Raw genomic sequence first — 24,148 nt, 5'->3', positions numbered from 1 at the left:
ACACCACATTGTTCTCGAATTCGAACTTAGCTAAGGAAGGGACAATAAACAAAATGTGATTTATTCATTCGAATTGAGATAATTCAATGAAAATAGAAATTACACAATCAAAAGGAAAAATATCGTTAAAAAACAATAATACTTTTATCCAAGATGTGAAATAAAGTTATTAATTAACTGAAATGAAAGTAATATTGGGCATGATATAGAGTAAGAAAAAAAGTAAATGTATTCTTAGAAACGTTCAAAGTAAATTCACAAATACTTTTTGAAGATATACTACTCTTCCTTTACGTTTTAACGAACTAATAAGTAAACAAGCAAAGGAAAAGAATGAAGAACGAAAGTATTGCTCTTGAAAAAATATAATAAATAAATGAAACTTAAATAAATGTTTACACAAAAAATAACACACTAGTACTTCGTGTAGTCACCTCCAGAGTCAGTAACTTCTTGAAGTCTGGAGGGGATACTAGATACAAGTCTTGAGCAATACGACGGTGTGTCACGAAAATGTTGCCACAGTTTCATAACATGATTTTGAAGAAACGTTTGGTCTCTGTCTTCATGTCTCTCTTCCCATTCTTGCACCATGTAGGCCCACAGATGTTCAATTGGGTTCAAATCTCGGGATAGAGGGGGCCACTCAATACAAATTCACTCTGGATGTTCACTTAGCCACTCTCGTGTTTGCCGGAAAGTGTGAACAGCACTGTTGTCATGCATAAATATATATTCTTCCTGTTCGGGGAAGTTTCTTTCTAAGGACGGTAACAACGTATTTTCGAGGATATTAATGTAAACACTGCTGTTCATTCTCTCAGGCACCGCAACCAAATCTCCAGGACCAGCAGCCGTCATGTATCCCCAAAAGTGTGCTGATATTCGTCCTGAACAAGAAGTTCTGATAATATTTTGTTCAGCATACCTGGATTTCGCGCGGTCTATACAATATAACTCTGCCTTGTTGGTTAGACTTGAAAACCTTCTCGTCGGTCCAGATGACTAAGTGCCAATACGACTAAGGTTGGGTTATGTTATTCTGTGCCCATTCCATTCGTCTGGCCTTGTGAGTTTCAGTCAGGAGAGTCTTCCTAGTGGGTCTTGAACAGTGTAGACCAGCCCCCAATAATCTTCTTATTATTGTTTCGTGAGAACAATTATATTCTCTGGCTTTGTCCAAGAAGATTGACGTGTGGCGTAGAGGTTTGTTGATTACTTTTGTAACTAAAGCTTGATCTTGAGCTGCAGTTGTCACTTTTGGCCTTCCACTTCTTAACCGAGACCTGAAACATTCACCACCTTCTTCATGTCGCTGAACCCATTTCTTGACCGTTTTCTTGTCACATCCCAGATCTCTAGCAATCTGAGGCACAGTTTGTCCCATTTTTGCTCAGCCTATGATTTCTTCTCTCAGAGCAACAGACATTCTCCCCAACCTTTAGAACGAGGCATTTTGAGAACCTGTTAGAAATTTGCGTTCTGGCGTGTATGACAAATGTCGGTAAAGTGCATCTTTCTGTTTCTACTGCGCATGCACCAGTCAATTTTCATGAAAGATCATACATAATCCTGACAATTGCTGTAATATTTATGAACGAATACGTAATAGAACCTAAATTAACAACATCATTCGTCAAAGTAAAGAATACCGTAAACATAAAACAATTTCAACAGACTATTACATCAGGCCAAAATAGGCTTAAACTTCAGAGAATACAAAATAAATTTCATACTGTAACAAAAGATTGAACATGAAACACGCTTACTACATTATTAACTTGTCACATTAGCAGAGTGGACTAAGGCATTCGGCTAGAGATTCTGAGGCACCATTCAAGAGTAGTTCGACTCCCACCCCAGTACAATTTGGTTTTACCTCTTCTTGACGTTTCTGTTTGTGATCCTGCTGGATTCTATTAAATATAATTCCGTAATACGCTAAAATATAGGTAATATTTGAAGTTCTTAACCTCCCATTTTTACATTTTTCAAGCTTAATTGAGAAGAAAGAGGGAAAATGAAAGTACAAAGATTTACAATAATTACTTAGCATTTACTGTCATTGTAATTGTGGATATTTTATTTATGAAAATGTATAATGAACTAAAAATATATTTAATAGGTCACATGTCTCCATTTTTCGATTCTAACTTGAAAATTACAGTTTAGGCGGTGACATATCGAAGACCAAGGGGGTTGAGGGGGTTGTAACCCCTCCCATTGAAACTTTTATATTCTATTGAAATAAAAAGTGTTTCAGTTTATGATCTTGGAAAAGCAACAATCACTGTGTGTGGAGGACGGTTTTTTTATACTACGATTTATCACTTCCAAATGTGTAGAAGATGTGACTGGATATTGTGTATAATCATTCAAGAAATATAAGACAACGAAGAGACTTCGTAAACCCTTCACGCCACCCCAGGAGGAGGAAGTGCGTCCCGCCGTCCCTCGGTTGGGAACTACTGCTTGCGAGGGAAACATTCTAACCACATTCTAACAGTGTGTAAGCGTTTCATTCCTCGCCTTCCAATTAGGACCAGCTCGGGAGAGTAATGCTCCCGGAAGTAGAAACGAGAAACACAGTTCTGATTGGTTGGCGTTATTCACTTCTTGCCACGTTGCATTAAAATAGCAGAAATAAAACGCTTACTGCTGTCGGCCTTGGTGGCCGAGTGGGCTAGCGCTATATGTTAGTAATAAAAGTCTCTTTTGGCGCGAGTTCAAACCCGGCCCGAGGAAAGTTTTTTCTTTACAGTTTTTTTTACATTTTTATAACACTTATCAAATTAAAATAATATGAAAATAATACTTAAAAAAGTGATTTATTTATTTTTGTGCAGATAAGTAGTTGTAGTACTTATGCCCTTGTACTCCATGATATAGGGCTCATTTTGTTCCCTTGTACTTCATGATATAAATTTTGTGACCAACTTAAAACAACTGGCTAGGATAGCGCGTAAAACAGCTGGCTAGAGTAGCGCGCGGAAAAACGTACTTCCGGGAGTATTACTCTCCCGAGCGGGTCGTTTCCAATTGACCTGTCTGTGTACTGCTCATGCGCCAGTCAATTTCCATGAAAGATCATAAATAACCCTGATACTTTCTATAATATTTACGAAAGAACGTGTAATAGAATCTATATCAACAACATACATCATTCATCAAAGTAACGAAAACGAGTTCATGTAACAAATTAATAGATATATTATATCAAAGTAAATTAGGTTTAAATTTTAGACAATAGAAAATGTTATTCTGTAATAAGAATACTACTCGAAGCCTTTGCTACAATCACTAGTTGTTACCATAGCCGAGTGGTCTAAGGCGTTCAGCTTATAAAGCACCATTCGAACTTACTTCGAGTCCCCGCCGGGTACAACGCTTTTTTGTCTCTTTTTTTTTTTCACCTGTTCTCGATATTTCTGTCTGTGTTCCTGTCGGATTCGATTAAATAGAATTTCGAATAGAGACCAATATATATGATTAATAATCATTTTTTTGCGAGTCTGCACTCGTACAATATACATTTTCGAGATTTTGATTTTGGAAATGAAGTGTATATAATATTGAATAGTAAAAATAGTAAAATAAATAAAAATATTCGTATAAATATTGATTAATTAATTAGTGTTAAACATGGCTTTCTAATCAGGATTATATAGAGAGGACTTACTTCTAAGTGCAATCCGAAAACAAATATTTGAGTTTTAATCTGACCCAAAGTTGGTAACTTACAGGATAATTTATACATGATTGGTATTGTAATTTTTATGTTTTTATTATAATCCTCTATAAGTTATGATTTTACCAATTCTAAATGTAGAACGAGAAACAAGTGTAATATTATATTTGTTACGAAAAGCTTTTAAGCAATGATGCTTTCAGGACGTGATCTGAGGGAGAATTTGAGACCCCTCTCGAGCTAAGAAATTTCTGCCTTCAGGACCATATATTCGATCGTGCTCAATGTGGACTACCAATGTTTGCCCTCTACCCGCATATTGAAATTCCCCCCGAGGATAACTTTTTGAAGTCACCACTGTTTATAAATAGTGTTTCGTTACAAATCAGAGGATAATAGAGTAGTGAGTATACTTCATTTTTTTTTTTAGCTATGGATTTAAGATTCGCAATTCATATAATGTTCCGTTCTAATCGAATTTGAAACAAAAGATGTTTTCAATGAGTTACTCTAAGAAATATTTTCAGCCTCCGGATGAAAATAGGAAACACTTAAAAAAAAGAAACAACTTGCTACAGGGTTTGAACTCACAAACATGTGATTGATAGTGTATCGACTTAAACCACTCGACCGTTTTGTATGCCTTTCGCACGTCTTCTTCTTCCTTTTGTGAAAGCAGTTTACTGTTCCATACTCGCTTTTGTTTATTCCGATACGACTATGAGTTCTCAGTAAATATTTGGACGTTACAGCTCTTGCAATGTATAAAAGTGTTTTTAGAATAAATCACAATCGATATTATGTCCTAATAACATACGTAAAACAGGTTGAATTCGTGAAATGATTGAGGTTGGACTGAGCGTAAATGTTTTCATAGTTAGGAGCCTGGATATGCAAACCCGCTTAACGTGGGGATTTAATTTTGTGAAATTTGGTACATAAAAACAACGACTGAAGAAAAATGTCAAAATTAGAAAATAATATGATCACCTATGCAACTTCTTCAGTTGAAGTTCTATCATTGACACAACCTTGGTATTGTGCTGCCAAAATGTCTTGAGCCGTGGCAAAAATGCGAACTAAAGCTCACACACCCACGCGTTGAGCCAATAAGGGTTCAGCTGTTGCTAAGCGAGAGAAAGCGAGTGGAATTCCTTCAGCCGATAGCAGCGCTTGCAACGGAAGACTAGGGATCAAGTCAATGTGGTATATTTATAGTACGTTAACGTGGAAATTCACACGCCTCGAGTCGACTTTTGAGTACGTTAACGTGGTCTCGAGTCGACTTTTGAGTTCGTTTTCTTTTTCAATTGTTTGTATTAAATTCTTCTCATATTTCTCTGATTGACTCAATCACAACAGCTGACTTGGGTTATGTTTGAGATACATCCTGAAAATATACACTAAGAAAGACATGCATTAAATGAGTGTAGTGAAAATTATGCATCAGATTCTTCATAACACTGTACTAAAATTATTACAATCTTTATATGAAACGTATTGGTGATATTTTTTTTCCATAAGCTCATAATTTTACTTACAGAAAAGACGTGGAAACACCTTCAATTTTGCTTGAAATTCTGAACGCAGGGTATTAATCCTTGTGCACAAAATAATCCGGTTTCACTCAAGAATAGAACTATTTCATGGACAAAAGCTTAGATTTATCGCGAAAATCGAAGAAATATTTTACCCCCTCGCTTAACAGTGGATTCAACTTACCTTTCCTGTTTGCACTTCATTTATATTAAACACATTACATATTCACCAAGTGCTACCAACTAGATTTTGTTTACATTTAACATACTGAGTTATTTCTAACGACAATACAAAATTTCATTGCATGAACGGAAATTAAATTTCGACAAAATGAAATTTTAGAGAACTGATTACAATCAAAAATGAAAACTTGTTTCAAAGTTAATTGCTATATAGTTCTTTAGTGTAACACAAATTTATTAGTTTAAAAGTCATTGCTCCTAATTTTGCTTCAATGGTGTTCATGCGAAATGACGATAGAGCTTTCTTGATCATAAATTTACACTTTAAAAGAGGACTTTGTGTCAAAACACCCTGTACCAGCGCGTCTTTTTATAAAATCGAAGTGTGCCTGATTTGTGTCAAAACTCCCCATCCAGAGAATTAGATGTTAGCAGCTGAGGAATGTTTTTAGTTGGAGTATCAAAATACCCGTTCCTAAGAGTTAATCGTGATTTCTTTGCAAGAAGTAGAAATGTTATACATGTCCTGAATTTGCCAATGTATTCATAGACGTCTTTTTATATTGTATCTCTGTTTCATGTCATTACCTTAGATCAGCGTTTCCCAACCGGTGTGCCGCGGCACACTGGTGTGCCGTGAATGGACCGCTGGTGTGCCGCGAAGAAATCGAAACAAAATTATTAATTCTATAGCAACCAAATTGCAAGACATAGGAGAAAAAAATGTGTGTTTATGTTATTTCACATTACTATGAAGTTCTACCACGGAAAAATTACTATAATTGTAATATATTATTCTACATCTATTACTGTGTAGCAGACAGTATTTCGGCTCGTACACATTTCCACGGTTAGCTGCTATGTTACGCTTCAATTGAGATTCATACTAACACCGAGAAATGAAAGCACTTGTACGGTACGCATCAAGTGAACGTTCGTAGAACACTCATTCGCACGTGAATGACAGAACAACACCTTGTTCAACAGGTGTGTTTGACTTCGACGCATCGCAAGCTGTGTGATTGTAATAATATGCACCAGTTTTGGTTAAAACTGGAAAGTTAAAAGTACGAGACATTTGTTTGTTCGTTCGTTATTTAGTGATCATCGTTCTTAGTGAAAGGTTGGATACAGTTTTAGAAAAAGAAAGCGTATTTTTAAAAATCTGAGTCCTATATTTCATTGCGATTGTTTTCTATTTTAAAATAAGAATAAAAAATAAGCATAATGAATTAGCATATTGGAAAACCAGTGACCGAGCTTTCACCTCTGTGAAAAGGAGTTCAGTAATCACATAAAAAATTACCTTGGTTTTTTATATTTGCAAATAATAATAATAACAATAATAATAATAATATCTATGAGTGTGCCGCGAGAATTCAAGTTACATCCGTAGTGTGCCGCAAGTCAAAAAAGGTTGGGAAACGCTGCCTTAGATAATAAAAAAGCTCATAGACTAATATGAAATCAATCAAATAATCTATATATATAAAAGAGAACGTACAATATTTTGTCCGCTCATCACGCTAATACGGCTGAACCAATTTCTTTCATTTTTGGGGGGTTATTAGGATTTGGACCCTAGATGGTTTTTATCATATCACTTTAATTTTTAATTACCAGTGTCTTGAGATAATTGACCATTCAAGTGTCCATAACGTACAAATCCTTTGTTATTAGTTCATCATAGGTAAAAATAAACGTATTTATATGCAACCCGCATGACCGTGTCACTCGGCGGGTTAACATAAATGACAGGCGATATACAGCGGAAAATAGCTTGAATCTTCTGTTTAAAATTTTTTAAATGATTTGCTTATTTTTATAGACACTTTTACAATATGCCAGCACCGGGATGACCGCAGCGAAGCGGGGCGGGTTAACATAAATGACAGGCGATATAATGTTAAGATTTACTGCAATCTTCTATGGTTTTTATCATATCACTTGAAAGCGAAAAAGTAAAAATTATCTAAGTAACAAAGTTTATTGCGTTCCGGGGTGACCGCAGCGAAGCGGGGTGAACGCTGCTAGTCAATGAATATCAAGAAATAATTGTCTACACACGGAGGGAGAACAATCAAAACAAATTACGCTATTAGCTCAGTTCCCCTGTAATGCATCCACCTACGAAGTGATTCCTACACTGCAAGCTGAAGAGTAAGAGTAATTGAGGGTGAGAAGTAATCTCCAGAGAGTGGCCTTCTGCACACTGATAATTAATGATCAAATGTGTTAGATAGAGAACCTTAGCTAAGGAGCTAGATAGAGGATTTTAGTTGCAGGGCTAGATAGAAGATCTTAGATGGAGGTTTAGAAAGAGAATTTTAGTTAGAGGAGAACTAGATCGTGGGTCTTAGCTGGAAGGCTAGATAGATAATGCTAGCTGAGAGGTTCTATACAAACAGAAGATCTTTGCTCGATAGCTAGAAAGAGAATCTTAGCTGAGGGATTAGCTACAAATAGAAGATCTTAGCTGGAAGCCTAGGTAAAGGACCTTAGTTGGAGGGCTAGATAAATTACGTAAGCTGATTCGTTAGATGTAGAATCTCAGCTGAAGGGCTAGATAGGGGATCTCAGCTGGAAGGCTAGATTGAGAATTTTAGCTGGACAGTACTGAAAAGTTAATTATGACGGGATTTTTTTTCCAATTCCATCTATCAGTGTGTTTCACCATTTGTCTCCGTTAGTGGATTCTTCCTTGTGTACTTCATTAGTTCTAAGATGACATTCAATATATTTACATACAGGGGCGGATCCAGGGGGGATCGGGGCAATTGCCCCTCACCCAGAAGAGGAAACTTTCTTATTTTATATATATAAATAAAACCCATTCCAAAGTTTGGAGCCCTTAAAAGTAGCAGTATGACAAACCCCACCCCCCACCCACCCCGAGAAGTCGATCCTGGATCCGCCCCTGTTTACATGTCTATGCCACGTTACACATCTTAACGAAACAACTAAAGTGGATCAGGTAGTTGTTCCACCTTTTCTATCAGATACATTACTATAACTAATTCGGATGGAGGGCAGGGACTATTTTTCGCGAAACGAAGTTATGTCAATTCTGCTGTGCACAATATAGCTAACTCTCTGTCTATCTGTGTATCGCATGAGCATTGTTCAGCACTGGAAAGGGGAATTTATTTGATCATGTTTCATTCTCTATGTTCTTGGCGATACCATACTCACTTAATACTCATTTTATGACACTAGCGTTGAACTCAACAGAAAGATGGAGCACACGTACGTATCGTACACGTATGACGTTGTCACTTTTATTGTGTTGACCACCATATTTTCTATATCATCACTGCGCATTTCGAAGAAATGTATTACAAATAGTAACAATACGAAATTTAATATAAACAGATTATATATTCTTCAGTGTATTTAATTGGATCCCAGTGGGCTGATCCATGGGGAGTTTTAACTTTTTTTCAGTCCATTACAATCTACATACCTGCAGAGTGAAACGGTTTCGTTGAACTATCAAAGACTAGCTTAAAAGTATTTTGTTGAATCGATATATGAAAAACTAACACGCTTAAATCACTGGACAAAATATTTATCACTTAGTTGAGTAAGAAAAACATTAATGGAATATGAAAATTGCACTTACTGCACATCTCTTAGAAATAGATGGTGTGATATCTACACACGAAAACAACAGAACTCAATCACCTGGAGCCCTTGGTATACAGTCCGAATCCAGGAAGGCATTGAAGTAGAAGTCTGTACTGACTTCTGAGTATTCACTTTCTTTCCAGTACTTCTCAGTACTTCTGCTGGTGTATCCATTGCTTGAAAATATATCTGAAAAAATAAAGCGTAAAGTGTTACTTTTCATTCAAAGTAAAATATTAAGTTTTGGTGCAGGCAGATGTTGGTTGAAAGCCCCACAACCTCGTCAAGGTCTCTACCTCTGTGAGGGCCTACTTTTGACTGGAGAGGGACGTAAGATCATATGCACCATACTATCTTACGCCGGAGAACCAGTTTCTAGCAAATTCCTTGATATTTCACTTAGCAAACCCTTTGGAATTCCTTTAATGCCAAAGATTTTGCTGCGATACTTTATCAAGTAACTTGCTAGTGGGTGATGATGAGATGAAGAGTGAGGGAATTCTAACAAATTCCTTGGTATTTCACGACGCAAACCCTTTGGTATTCTTTCAATCCCAAAGATTTTGCTGCGATACTTTACCAAATAATTTGTTATTTTCAGGAGAAAAATGAGGGCAGAGGATGGTGAAGTAGAAAGATGCTAGTGTATGTGTATAGAATAATGTAGAAGATGAGAAAATAAGGAAATTTGAAAGAAAGTGTTATATGTAAGCAATGAGGGAAAATGAAAATGAATGAATGAAATGTTGCTATGGTTCTAAAATAATATTATTGTAACAATTAATTTTGTCGATATTTTTATTTCTTTAACAATTTGATAAAAATTTCTGAACGCAATAAATTCTTACATATTTTACTACAATTTGGAAATAACTTGTCTGTTTTGTACAGAATCACGGAGTTTATAAAGCACAAGGTAGTACAGAGTACCTCTAAAGTCTTCATCCAATTTCAAAATGTTATAGTTTGAAAACAACTAATGATATTTGAGTAAAACGCGTACCGTTAGAAAGAAAGAGTGTCAAATTTATGCAAAATGCAGAATAATTGCAGTTATGTTAAATTTTCAGCTTACAAATGTTCAGTATGGTCTCTTCCGGTCTCATGAAAGAACAAGTTGATGTTCGAAATCTTCCCATAATGATGGCTTATGGTTTGCGTGACGAGAGATGTCAAATACGATTAACCGTTTTCAGACTAGAACACTTTGAAATTGTATGAAAACTTAGAGACATCATGTATAACAAATAGCAAAATGCACGAAGTTTTATCCAAAGCCAGCACAATAATTTTGCAGTTTATGTAGTTGAAGCTAACGTAACAGTATTGCCAGATTGTAGAATATAAGTTATTCGAAAGTAGTGAAATTATGCCAATTGCTAATTACTTCCTCCCATAATAATTTTATACATCCTAAACTTTTATCTTTTATTAGCTTTATGTTTTATCAAAAGTACTGATTAAGTAGGATACCTACTGTTACAGCGTTTGCACACGTCCCCGCCAATGCCGGATCCGGTTCCGACAATGCCGGCGATGGGATCGGCGGCAATGTAATCAAATAGTAGCTTGCAAACGCTTTCCGAGCCGGCAAAAAAGCCGGTGGAACTCCCGGCTCCGGCAAATGCAGCCGGACTAGCCGCCGACATGTCGGTGTCAGCTCCGGCTCCGGTTTTGTCGGCGGCAATGTTTTATTATGCGTGGATGCACACGCAGCCGGTAAAGACGGAGCCGGCTTGCTGATAGGTTTCTTCAGTCTAGCTGCAGTGAGTGAGTGGCAAGGCGTTGTGTATTCTTGTTTTTTTCCTGTATTTGGATTTTTTGTTTACTTCAGTTTTTTTGTTATTTTCTCTTTTTCACATCATATGAATATATAATGAAGAATGGAATAATCAAAATGGCTGTGAGGTACCACAAATATAGTGGCTTGCTATTTACATAAATTCTCAGCAAGGGAAATTCGGATCTTGTTTGAATTATCCAACTACGGCAACGCGGAAAGTGAGTTTCACAGATGTATGTATGTATATTAATTTGTTATCTTCTACAGCTGAAACTTACTTAAACGATTTAAACAAAGGGATCATTGGATTCGTTTTGATAGAGAATATGTCTTTGCATATATGAAGTCATAATTTTTAAGAATCAACATGGCGGAAATGAACAAAATGGAGATAAGAAGAAATTATGAATCTAGGATAGTTGTCCAGTGTTTATCCTGTTAATTATGCAACCTAGTATGTACGGTATAAATATCCATCATAATCGTAGAAGTAGGTATTCCCAAGCATAACAAAGGTTGTAAATAAAAACTACAACACAACTACAGAAAGAACTGAAAATGCACAAACAGAACAAGAAAATTTCATTCTTGTGGTTGCATACTCTTTTACCCTATAGATCATAATAAAAATATTCATGTACTCTGTCTTGTCTGGTATTTGTTCCATAGAACGATTGTGGACTGAGTGAATAGGCAGCCGCAATGTTGCCTTTCCAGAACCTATTATTATTATTATTATTATTATTATTATTATTATTATTATTATTATTATTATTATTATTATTATTATTATTATTATTATTATTATTATTTTAAATAGCTTGATCTTAGCCTGTTTCAATTTTGAGAAATTTAAATAGATGTTAAAATTATGGCAACAAAAGTGGAAAAAAGAGAAAGAAACCAAAATAAGGCCATATACCTCGTGCGCACACATCCACACACACAAAGAGCAAATAACCTTGTTTTTTCGATCTTCTGTTTAGTCTCCCCCGAGGGGAAAATATAGAAAAATAATAGTTTGCAAGACTCCTTCCATCAATCATTGATAGCGATTAGGTTTCTCCTAAGCATTTTCCTTTTGTGTGGATTGTCTTTCTTGGCTCCTGCAAGATCATGTGTTTGTTTAAAGAGGGAAAGGAATGCATAAAGAAGAATATCTTGGATAACAGTATGATTTGATTTAATCAACACAACAGGCTACAGCCGAAATTGCCTATGTTTTTGTTATGCAAGATGCATTGCAAAAGTTATCTATGAATGTTATATCGGACATACTACATATGTAGGCCTATCTAGAACAACATCTCCCCTGGAAAAAAATCCTCCTATGCTGAAGAAAATTATAATTTATTCCGTTTCCTCCGTTCGATTCCAGGAATGTACTCGATTCGTCTATCTGTATGCAACTATGCAAGCCCACAAGGGATCAAGGACATAAGTAGGTCAATTTGACACGGGGTAACTGACTTTTATCATTTATATGAAACTATTCTGGAATGCCATACTTTCTGTGTGAGTGTAGCTATATGTTACTTATTTCCGCTTGAAGTAGCTTTTTGATTTAGTGGATTGTTTTCTGCAGTGCAATGAAATCTTGCTTCAGTGACAATTCATTTCATCGTTCATCGAGTGACAATGACTAAAGTGTTTCAGTACGATGTTTTGAATTTCTTTGAATTAGTGGAAATGAGACCTTATCTATGGGACAAGACTACAAACTCATATAAAGACAAGGTCGAAAAGCAGAAAGCCTGGAAAGAAGTCTATACAAACATTGCACAAGACTTCGACACTATGGAGGGTGCATTTCTTCACAAATTTTTCGCTTTTCCTAATGTTAGGCATTGGCCCAAAATGTTTCAAGTACTTGAAATTCCAGATGAAACTTCTGACTACCACCACGCTTCCTAAGTGGTAAAAAGAGTTTGGCTTCGCAGAAATTACAAGTGAGTTTTCGGTGTTATATTAGACTATTGGCGAAATTTATAAACTATTGGCGAAAGTGCTAGAGTTAGGTCTACAACTTCCGGTTTTAATAAACCGATAAATCCAGATATGACATTTGTTCTTTGGTTCCTGAATCATAATCAAGAACAAGTACTCGCTATCTCGGAACTTTTTTGCTCTACAGGAAATATTGAAACCAGAAATGGTAGAAAGGGACAAAAACACTTTACCATATGAAACTGGCGTAGATTAAAATAATAATAATAATAATAATAATAATAATAATAATAATAATAATAATAATAATAATAATAATAATAATAATAATAATAATAATAATAATAAGGTATAAATTTGTAAAGTTTACTGGTAATGTTTATTATTTCATAAGGAAAGAATAATGAGAAGTCAACTAATTTATACACATTTTATACTTCCTACTACAGTTAAGAAAATCTTAATAACACATATATCATCGTCGTTACTTGGTAATCTCCATAAGAGAAAATTTGTACACTGCAATGTATGTTTTCCAAGGTATCCGATTAGCACCAATTCCTGTGCATTCGCCTCACAGATCCTCTGTGCTACTCAGCCTTCGATCGTCATCGGTCGGTCAGACTTCCCTGTAAGTAGCGATTAGAGACCTGCACGGGCCGAATTTTTCGGCCCGAGCCCAATCCAGCCCGAACGTACCTAGGCCCGGCCCAGCCCGGGCCCGAAAAGTTTAGGAGATTTTCGGCCCGAGCCCGGCCCGGCCCGATAAGTTTTTAAAATTCTTGGCCCAAGCCCGGCCCGGGCCCGATAAATTTTTAAAGTTTTTGGCCCGACCCCGGCCCGATAATTTAAAAAAAAAATTAGCTCGAGCCCCAATCTTTCTCAAAATTTAGTACTAAATTTGACCTAACCTCAGAAACCTTTTCTAAACTCTGGTTTACAACCTGACGCTTGCCTCCCGAATGGTACCATTGCCTCCTAGAACTTTGCCTGTCATCGAGAGAACAAAAACTCTATTCCCTGTAACAAAAATCTAACTTAATTGATTTTTAGCATAAAGTGAAGATGGCAATATTGGTTAGCGACAGGCAAAACATTCCCACCCCTTCTTGTTATATTTTGAGTTCAGCGAAGGTCAAGGTCAGAGTTCAATTTACCGCATAATGCTTGCAATCAGTGGCGTAGCAGCTGCCCCCGCAACCCCCGCAGTGCGGGGGGGCCCCGAGGTATAGGGGGCCCCGAAGTCTTGCGATGAATAAAGAATTAAAGAAGTAGAACCTCAACCTTACTTCTATCGGCTTTACAACTAGGGCCCCTTCTCTATACTTTGCAGGGGGGCCTGCAAAAGTGTGCTACGCCACTGCTTGCAATCCTCTATAGTGAAGTAAAGCCGCTAAGCAACACAAACTGTAAATAGCTATTGCATTCTTTGTAACATTTTTCACGGACACACTTCTTCAACGTTTGGCTTTATTCCAATTATCGTTTAACGAAAGTCAATAATTATTAAAGAATTGCAATTGATCGGCCCCAGCCCAACCCGACCTGAAGAGAAATCAGTGTCGGCCCGCCCAAGCCCGGCCCGGTCCAAAGAAATAAGAGAGTCGGCCCGCCCAAGTCCGGCCCGTGCAGGTCTCTAGTAGTGATACAAAATTTATCGTAGAAGCCCACAAAGTAAAAATGAGAAGTCGTGTTATATGTTCAGAAAAAGATAACCCAGTGAGTTCTATCAGACTGCTTAATCTAACCTAACATCCATAAGTTTAACGGATAATTTATTAAAGGAAAATTTACAAATAGCAAGGTGAGTTCCTCGTGGCTATATGGTTAGCGAATGCTTCGTTAGCGCGGGAGACCCGGGTTAGATTTTTGATAAGAACTCACGTGGTTTTGATCCCACATTAAGCTACACGTCCATGTCTCATATAGTCTCGTCGCCGAATGGGGTGCTAAATCTTAATCAACCAACTAATAATAGTAAGCAATTTATTTATTTCTTCTTTATGTAACATTCTCGAGATAAAAATTATTGAGTTTCCAACCACAACCTAAGACGCAAATACAAGAACAAATTATTAATGCATTAAGAATCGAATTTATTTATCACTATCATTTTTGTGCCACTACTATTAATCTGCACGAAAGGGGTGCAAGATTATTATACTTTTTAATACGCTAATAGAACGTAACATCCGAAACTGTTTCCAAAAGAAAACTTCTAAACCTTAGGACTTTACTATTTTCGGTGTCAATAGCGTCATAAGAATGAAGGGAGGGGGGGAAGGAAGATGAACGTTAATCTTGAGCCATATAATACATGTCAAGAAAATATTTACCACATTTTTTAACGTTTTTTTTAAAAACTATGATACTTCTTAACAAAAGGGACAGAACGATTAAATTGTTCTTTAGAACACCTCCATTATTGTTGCACAGAAAAGGAAGTTTAAAAGGAAATCATATTGCATTTTTCTATCTCGTCATATATATATATATATATATATATATATATATATATATATATATATATATATATTGACAACCCAGCCACTCAGTACCTAGTTTGGGGATGCAATTTTGAGTGCAACTGGATGCCTTCCACTCACCATCTAGAATGAGTGGGATAAAACTAATATTCATATGCGAGAGGTTTCCTTAATGGGGATAAATACAAATAAGAATACGTCAACTTCATTAAATTGATATCACTATATTTCTCATAATTAAGATTTTACTGTAAGATTTCGTGATGCTTTTAATGACGGATATTAGGAACGATTTGCCAGACGAGTATAGCAACGGTCGAGTATTGAGCCTTTGAGCCCTGAGTTGGTGTAACACATACCTGGAAAATCTGGTGTTGCTCCCACGATGACCTGGTGTCGAACCTAGCTCCTCTATGATGATACTCCTGATTGCTGAACTGCGAGGACGAGCATTGAGGTATGAAATCCTCTCAATAGCTTATCTGGACGTGACGTTCTGCGTTGTTCAAATAATGTAGTTTACGATGAATTTCCTTTCGCTGTCATCTGGCTGTCTGGCGATTTTAACTCAGTTCTCCAAGAACTCGATCACTAAGAACTGATCTGCAAATACTGATCAAATTGGCCTCCAAGGACTGATCCTCAAGGACTGATCACCACTGCTCAAATTGGTATCCAAAGACTGATCCTCAAGACACCAAGGACTGATCTTGAACCTCTCTCATCCTCTGCTTTTGTTGAGCTTGGTCCAACCTCCGTCGTCTGCTTGTCGTCTGCTTGTCTGCTTGTCGGCACGTGCGACCCCTTTTCACATGGAAAAACAAATTCCTTCCATGTGTCAAGACTCAAAAACTGCAACTCTCGACACACTCTGATTTCTCGATTCTAAGCAATTTCCGCATATCCGTGATTTCGTGAAATTTGTGAAATCTTACAGATTCTCTTTGTACAATGCATAGAATCTGGCTAATGCGAGAATAGACGCATTGTCTACATTTCCTTCCTACATTGCCAGACTCTCAACGAAGACATTCTTATTAACATTTATTTACAACAGACTGCTGACACTGGAATTAACAACATTGTGCAGCTTGCATTATATTTCATACATAACATTCAATCACCTTAACCTTAATATACGATTCTTGTAACGTAAACATTAAAATAAAATTGAAAATATACAAAATAATTAACTCGAAAAACGAGTGTTGCCACAATATATATATATATATATATATATATATATATATATATATATATATATATATATATATATATATATATATATATAGCTTAAAGTTTAGAGAGATTGAAATAATCATTTACACTTCAATTGTTATAGAAACATGCCCCCCCCCCCCGTGAGATTTGACCTTACAATTTCTAATTCACGAGACCCAGTGATCTAATACCAATTCAATTATTTATTTATTATCATTTAACAATGGTCGCTGAAAGACCCTGAAGCACTATTTATTCTTTGAAATCTTCGATATAAGAGAAAGATAACACACTCATCCTCATATGCACCAATGCAGACAATGTGTCAACTTTTTCTTTTCAAGTCTGTAGTATGTAAGGCTCAAGGGTAGAGTTGGGTTGGATTAGAGGTTTAAAGTCTCGCCTATATGAGACGTAGATTTAGAGCTTAATATGGGATTCGAACCACATGAGCTCTCTGCGGGAATAGAACCCGGGTGTCTCCCACCAACAGAGCATTAAGTAGCTTGCTTGAAACAATTGGTTTTAATATATGAACCGGTTGCCAGGACTCTTTAAAATTCTGCGGCTACTAATAATGCAGTTTGGGAAAGGAGAAACAATTTATAATGAATTTTGTTTCAAGTTGACCCGAACATTTTAGGACAGAAGAAAATAAAACATGTCAGCTATTTGTGATACGTTGTTACTGCTTATTGTTCAAATTCATATATTTGTGCTATCAAAATAATTGTGTTGCAAGAAATTCAAATTGCTGGGAAACTTTATAAACTAAACATGTGTTATTCGAATGCAAGTCAATGCATCAATTTAAATATCACAACAAAATCAAAGTTCCAGACTAACTTGACAATAAGTTGGCTCTAGTTTTGAAACTAGACATGATGGTTGGGGAGCGCGGTGGCTCAGTGGTAGACCTCTGGTGCTTGGGGTCCCGGGTTCGATCCCAGCCCCCGCCAAATGAACTTTGTGGTGGACAAACACCGCGCTCGTGGGTTTTCTCGGGGTTCTCCCGTTTCCTCCCACTTTCTTCATTCCACCATTTCACTCATCTCTCATCATCACCGTCTCCTTTAGCCTAACCGGCATAACCGTGGGACGTAAAACTTAAAGATTTCATTTCATTTTCATTTAAGACATGATGGTCAAAATTCCTGTGTTCCAGTCCTTTGTGCTACATTAATATTGGTTATTGCTCCAGATTAAACGTTGCAGGTATGAAACTCAAGGATTTATAATGAAATTAAATTTGTCAGCTAAATTGGGAATTTATTTCTTCAATGATTTCTCTATAATGCCTGCTGTGCTGTATGGTTGTGAAACATGGTCGTTAACTCTAAGAGAAGAACGCAGGCTGCAAATATTTGAGAATAAAGTCCTGAGACAAGTATTCGGATCCAGGAGGAACAGGAATAGGGAACGACAGAAACTTCATAACGAGGAACTATATAATTTATACCGTTTACTAAACATTATTAGGGTCATCAAGTCTAAGAGGCTCAGGTGAACAGATCATGTAACCAGAATGGAAGAAAGTAGGAACACTTTCAAAGTTTTGATTGGAAATCCAATCGGAAAACAACCATTAGAAAGACACAGGCGCAGATGGGTGGACAATATTAAGATGGATCTCGCAGAAATAGTAATACGAAGTAGAAACTGGATCCAGTTGGTTAAGGATAGAAGTCAGGGGAAAGTTTTTGTGAACGCGGCATTAAACCTTAGGGTTCCATAGGCCATAGAGTTACTTAGTTATAATTTCTCTATGCCAGTAGCTAGTGATGGATATTGCCACAAACCGAACGTTATTGCTATCGCTCAGAATAAAATGTCCCGTTGTTCAGGAGTCAGGACAACAATAAACAAGCTAAAGGCAATAACGACAATCTTTAGAGATACATTTAGCTTTTATATAAGATTATGAGTACTTTACCGGACTTTAATATCAGGGATATAAGGGGCATATAAGGATATTCCCACCTAATATTTTTATAGTTCAGCGGGCTGTAGTCACTTCAAATTTGCGAGAAAAAAAAACATATACAGGGGTTGGTATACTTTTTTTTAACGGTCTATGTGTATCTACCAAAAAGTCTAACATTTCATTACTGCTAAACAATTTGGAGTTCTTCTGTTTCCTCGCACTTTCGTTATTCCAACATTATGACCCATCTCATCATCACCGTCTCCTTTACGTAATCACGAAGAGTTAAAAAAATGTATAATAAAAGGTGTAGTAGGATGAAGTGCATGAAGGTAACCTGCTAGTCGGGGCAGAATAATTATTATGAATATAATACACCTTTGTTTGTTCCTTAGTAATTTTAAATCAAAGCCTGTTGTGGTGCACATTCTTTATATTTGCCATAATTCAAATGAAGGGACCAAAAAATTTGCTGAATATTTATTTAATTCTTCCTACTGGACACTTCCAATGTTTTCATTACATTTTTGTATCATGCTACAAGGATTATGATTAAATATTGGAGTTCACGTAAGTATAATTGTAAATTTTTATAGTTAAATATTAAGTACGAAGGGAGCACCCGGGTTTGAACCGGGGACCTCTCGATCTGCAGTCGAATGCTCTATCACTGAGCTATACCCCCTTATGCGTTAAGTTGTGTATCGGAACAATAAATTTATGTCAAAGCTTATAGAAAAGGACCCAGATGGTAGTTGTGTTATTAATTAATTTTTCTCTTTTCACACGATTATCCTAATGGTTAGTGCTGAGTGGAAACCCAATGATTTCTAATACGATGAAATGATCAGAGGTAGATTATATAATAATGGAATTAATTCGAATCATGTGGAAGAGGACTTTTTTTTTTTTAATTGAAGAAAATCTTACATGGAATATTCTGATGACTATTTGAAAAGTTTAAATAAGACTCGAACCGTCCTATTCCGGGTCACAAAGTTACTGAAAATTAAATTTAATGCTCGAAGGAATAAAGTGTAAATAATACTGCATTTAATAACATGTGAGAAGTAAGTAAATATTGATTTGTTACAGAAAAAATATTTCAATGAGATGGAGATTCAGTTGGACTATTTAGATACCAAGGGACCCTTCCCTCCAGTAAAAAGGACTAATGTCTTCATTCACTTTTATACATAGCCACCTTTATAAATAAGATGTTTGTAAAGAATAAATTATAAGACTATAGATTTCATAGTTATTATTTTAGTTACTAATATAACAGAAATATTAACTGTTTATGAAGTGTTTAAATTTCTCTCTTACTAAATTTCAATTTTAAACTTAGGCTGCGACCCAGTTGAGTTAGGGTGTAAAGATTTAAATACGTTATATATAGTGATCGCCTGGAGTCGTGAAGCTTGACTAACATCTACCAATTTCAGTATCCAATAGAACGCGAAGTTGTGTTCCTGTTGCCAACCCCCATCCATGAAATTTTATCAGCCTTTTAATCGCGCTATATGGAGAACATCTCTAGAGGTATACCATGTTGTTGGATTGAAGCCAAGTTTCTTTTTTTATTGTCGTTGTTTCATATTTTTGTTACTATGTAAGTCGAATAATTGTTAATGTTCATGTTATACAGTAGTTTTTAAGTGCTTTTCTCGTCACTTGTTCGCCATGTCTTCAAAGGTTGGCAACATTGTTGGTGCACTTCTGTTGTTTTTCGTTTTCTCAAGTATGCTTTCGGAAGGCAGCTCCACGAATCGTTCCGAATTCTTCCGATTCATAGCACGTGAGGCAAAGAAGTCCTGTGATTGGTATAGAGCCCAGCCTTCAATAGTTCTCGCGATCAGTTTAAAAGTAAATGTTATATCCTCACAACACACTTGCTAGGCCCTACGTTTGCTATTGGTCGGCATGGTTGGGAATTAATAATTGCAATGTTTTGGCCCATCGTAGTTTAGAAGCGTACGTTGGCCAACCAACAATTTATCACCACTTATTCAACAATTTGGACCTTGCACTCTCTGTAGTTCTTTCCCAGGGCGTACGTTGGCAAATGTTCGACAAAGTGGCTCAATGCAACGTAGGACCAACATTTGGGGGTGGGTAGTCTACCATTTTCCAGTGTTTGGCTCACTGTCTGTGCCGCTAGGCTATTATCTGGTTATCCGGAAAATACTGGTTATAAGTGTGTATAATTAGTTTTTAAAAGAAATAATCAGTTAATAAAAGTTTCTAAAAATTGGTTCGATATTAGTGAGCATTTAATTTTATGTAGATTTTCATTTTGTTATACTTATGTCCAAGATTTGTGTAGCGTATCTTTGGGAATTAAGAAGAAAACACGTACAGTATTACCAAAACAGATATTTCAATTTTTTAAAAAAAAGATATCTCCGGATATCATCGCCAAATTCAAAGTTCTTTTTCCGTAAACATGACAAACGCACAGCAAAATTTACACACACAGAGAGAGGATTTTATGCTTCATTCATAGGCGTCTTGGCAGGGAGACAGGGGGACGTGTCCCCTCAATATTTAGTTGAGGAGTTGAAATTAACCAATGTTGATCTATATAGAAGAAGTACAGAGGCAGGACATATTAATTTATGTGCGTTGTCAATTATTAGATTGGCAGGGAGACAGGGGGGACGTGTCCCCCTCAATATTTAGTTGAGGAGTTGAAATTAACCAAATGTTGATCTATATAGAAGAAGTACAGAGGCAGGACATATTAATTTATGTGTGTTGTCAATTATTAGATTGGTGTGATTGAAATGTCCATTTGATATGTATCACTTTCAAGGAAACACACACACACACACATATATATATATATATATATATATATATATATATATATATATATAGAGAGAGAGAGAGAGAGAGAGAGAGAGAGAGAGAGGGGGGGAAAGAGAGAGATAGAGAGAGAGAGAGGGAAAGAGAGAGATAGAGAGAGAGCTACATTTCTTGGTTAGTCAAAGTAGTTTCGGCTTCAGTCATACATTTTTGTCATTACTTAACCAGCAACGATTGGATTTCATGACGAGCGAAGACAAGAAAAGTGGAAAAATGTAATTATAGAAAGTTGATCTGCAAATTAAAAAAAGAAATCTACAAAGGCATAGAAATATGCAATAGAAGTAAAGGTGACAAGAGGAATTAAAAAGGATAGAGAAATCTTAATAATGTATATGAAAATCAATTTCATGGAAATAAAACGTAACAAGAGAAAAATACTATGACAATGTAGAAACTAAAGATAGAAATGAACTTATTGATAGAATTGCAGCTTGAGAAAGATGGAAAGAATGCATTGAGGAACAGATGATAAGAATAAATTATATGCCTCAAATGTTAAAATGGAAAACGAAGTAAATGAGGATACCAAACGAATTGGAATGCTAAGTGACAAGTTCAAAAACATCACGAGTATAATTCCTATGTCAAGAAGGAGATACGTAAAAACCATATTGTATGTAAAATTAAATTTGTGGTAGTAATGCAAGAAAATTATGGCGAATGGGTGATTTTACTACTACTGCACTAAACATAAGTGCAAGGATCTAAAACTCACAATTTCGGTTCCTAACAATACACCTGGTACGTGCAGAAAGCATAGGCTGGTGGATGATTCATTTTATTTTCATGCAAATAAGTTTCCTCCCTTAATTATATTTGATCTACTTAGACTTCAAAGTCATCTCTTTCAGAAATTAAAAAAAAAAAAATTAATTCTCTCTTTCATTATAATATTTATAAGTCAATGTAAAATATTTAAATATAATCATTGTAAGTTCCATATGCAGCTCACTACTTTGAAACCCATCGGAAACAAATGAACAATATATTGAAGAAAATATGAAAATATGATTCTCTCAAAAATGGTTCACCCATCTTGTCCATGTTTCATAGGTAAGTCTACAACATGACATACGACATTTCTTTTTAACCCTGAAATACACAATGGAGTGCTGGAGCACCGCAGTAGTTATACTAATCGCCACTGTGACGCTGTTTTCAGGCCTATTGGTTGGTACTTCCGTGTATTCTCATTTTAGATAGTGAAATTCACGACGGTATTTGTCAAACCATTTCTATCATTTTAGAGATGATTTGAGTTGATTTGGAGTTTAACGTCCCTTTCAGCAACGAGGTTATATGAGGTTACTGATTAACGTGGAATCCGGACCACATGAGTTCCCGCCGCCAATTTAACCCGGGTCTGCCACGCCAAAGGCGAGTACGCTACCTATCGTTTTAGAGTAGAAGACAAATAAGGTGTTGGGTTCTGCAGCACCCCATGTGTGTATTTACGTTTGTGAAATCTAGTGTTATCGAAAATCGTTTTACGAGTATTTATGTGATATTATTTAATGGTGAAAGTAAGTTCACACACTAGACCACTACAACGAGACAAAAGGAAGTATTGTCTGTTTCGATCAGTTACTTCACATATATAGTATCAACAGGAAAATGCGCCGATCGCCTTTGAGTTTTCTTTATGATATGTTGGATCAAGCTGGTGTTAACGCAATGCTTTTGTCCTCCAATAATGTAGGTGAACAGAAGGAAATCTTACGTAAGGAGTTCTCAAAGAACTGGGGATGGAGTTAGGTAGACTCTATATGAAGAAGCACCTAATGTAAAATCTTCCCATGAATGTGTCTATAGGCATCAAAAATATTCTTGGTATTAAAGACCAACCATCATCTATACGTGGTTCAACACATGGTCTTCGGAAGCAAGAACGATGTTGAATATGTCCCAGGAACAAAGACAGAAAAACAAAATATTTTTCTATTAGGTGCAAGATGGCTATTTGTGCTGAGTGCAAAAAGGATGAATGCATTTGATGCAGTAAGAAGTACGGTAACTACATTTGTTTAAAATACAAAGAAATTGCTATTGTGCATTGTTCTATATGATAAAGGAATACAGATTTGTTAAAGTTCATTTATTATTGATTTTAATAGTATTTAATTAAATGGGGTGCCCTGATACCCCACGTATTCACTTTAGTATTTTTTAAGTGTATTCCAGAGTTAAAATACCTAGAATTGATAGTTCAATTTTAGGATGACATTTTTAGAGGACGATTTTAAGCAGAAACAGTTCATGCAACACTGTTCATGTTTCCTTATGTAGAAAGTGTCCCAAAAGAAAAAGAAATCAAATTGACTGAGATGATGAAATATTTATAAGAATAATAAGTTAGCGACTGAAAACGTGTTGAATTCCCGGAAAGAGCAAATAATAGCTAGCTGGTATTGCAGCTCAGGAGGTAGTTACGTTAAGAGATAGTGAATCCTGGTCTAGAAATAGTACATGTCTATCATAGTAACGCATATTATCACCGAACTACTGTACATGAACATCGAAATAAGAACCAAATTAATTGTTCTTCCAGTGAGAGCAAAATGTTCAATTTGAATGTTGGTTAGTTAAGTAACTTACAATTAATACTAGAGTTAATGGCAAAATGCCATTTTTATCTATTTTTATAATCTTGTGAGAAAAAGGCAAATGAAGTGCCTTTCGTCGCTTTTTATTTTTGCATTTTTTAAGTTCATTATTATTTATTTATTTGGAATGCTGCGTACCATTTCAACAACTATATTATTTAAAAAGAATGCAAAGCCCATGACTTCGGGACTTTAGTACCATAGAGGTCCCATGGTGTAATGGTTAGCACTCTGGACTCTGAATCCAGCGATCCGAGTTCAAATCTCGGTGGGACCT

At 36.0% G+C, this 24,148-nt stretch overlaps 2 non-coding genes across 2 annotated transcripts; one reads left to right on the top strand and one right to left on the bottom strand.

Moving 5' to 3' along the window:
* Positions 1 to 19,010: 19,010 nt before the first annotated feature.
* Positions 19,011 to 19,082, bottom strand: TRNAC-GCA (transfer RNA cysteine (anticodon GCA)). Its single transcript has one exon. It is a non-coding gene; the product is annotated as a tRNA-Cys (tRNA).
* Positions 19,083 to 24,076: 4,994 nt separating this feature from the next.
* On the top strand, positions 24,077 to 24,148 carry TRNAQ-CUG (transfer RNA glutamine (anticodon CUG)). The gene has a single exon. It is a non-coding gene; the product is annotated as a tRNA-Gln (tRNA).

This window comes from Thermobia domestica, chromosome 8 (genome assembly GCF_964235325.1).
Source record: "Thermobia domestica chromosome 8, izTheDome1.hap1.1, whole genome shotgun sequence".
Taxonomy (NCBI): Eukaryota; Metazoa; Arthropoda; class Insecta; order Zygentoma; family Lepismatidae; genus Thermobia; species Thermobia domestica.
This window is presented reverse-complemented; position numbering and strand designations above follow the sequence as displayed.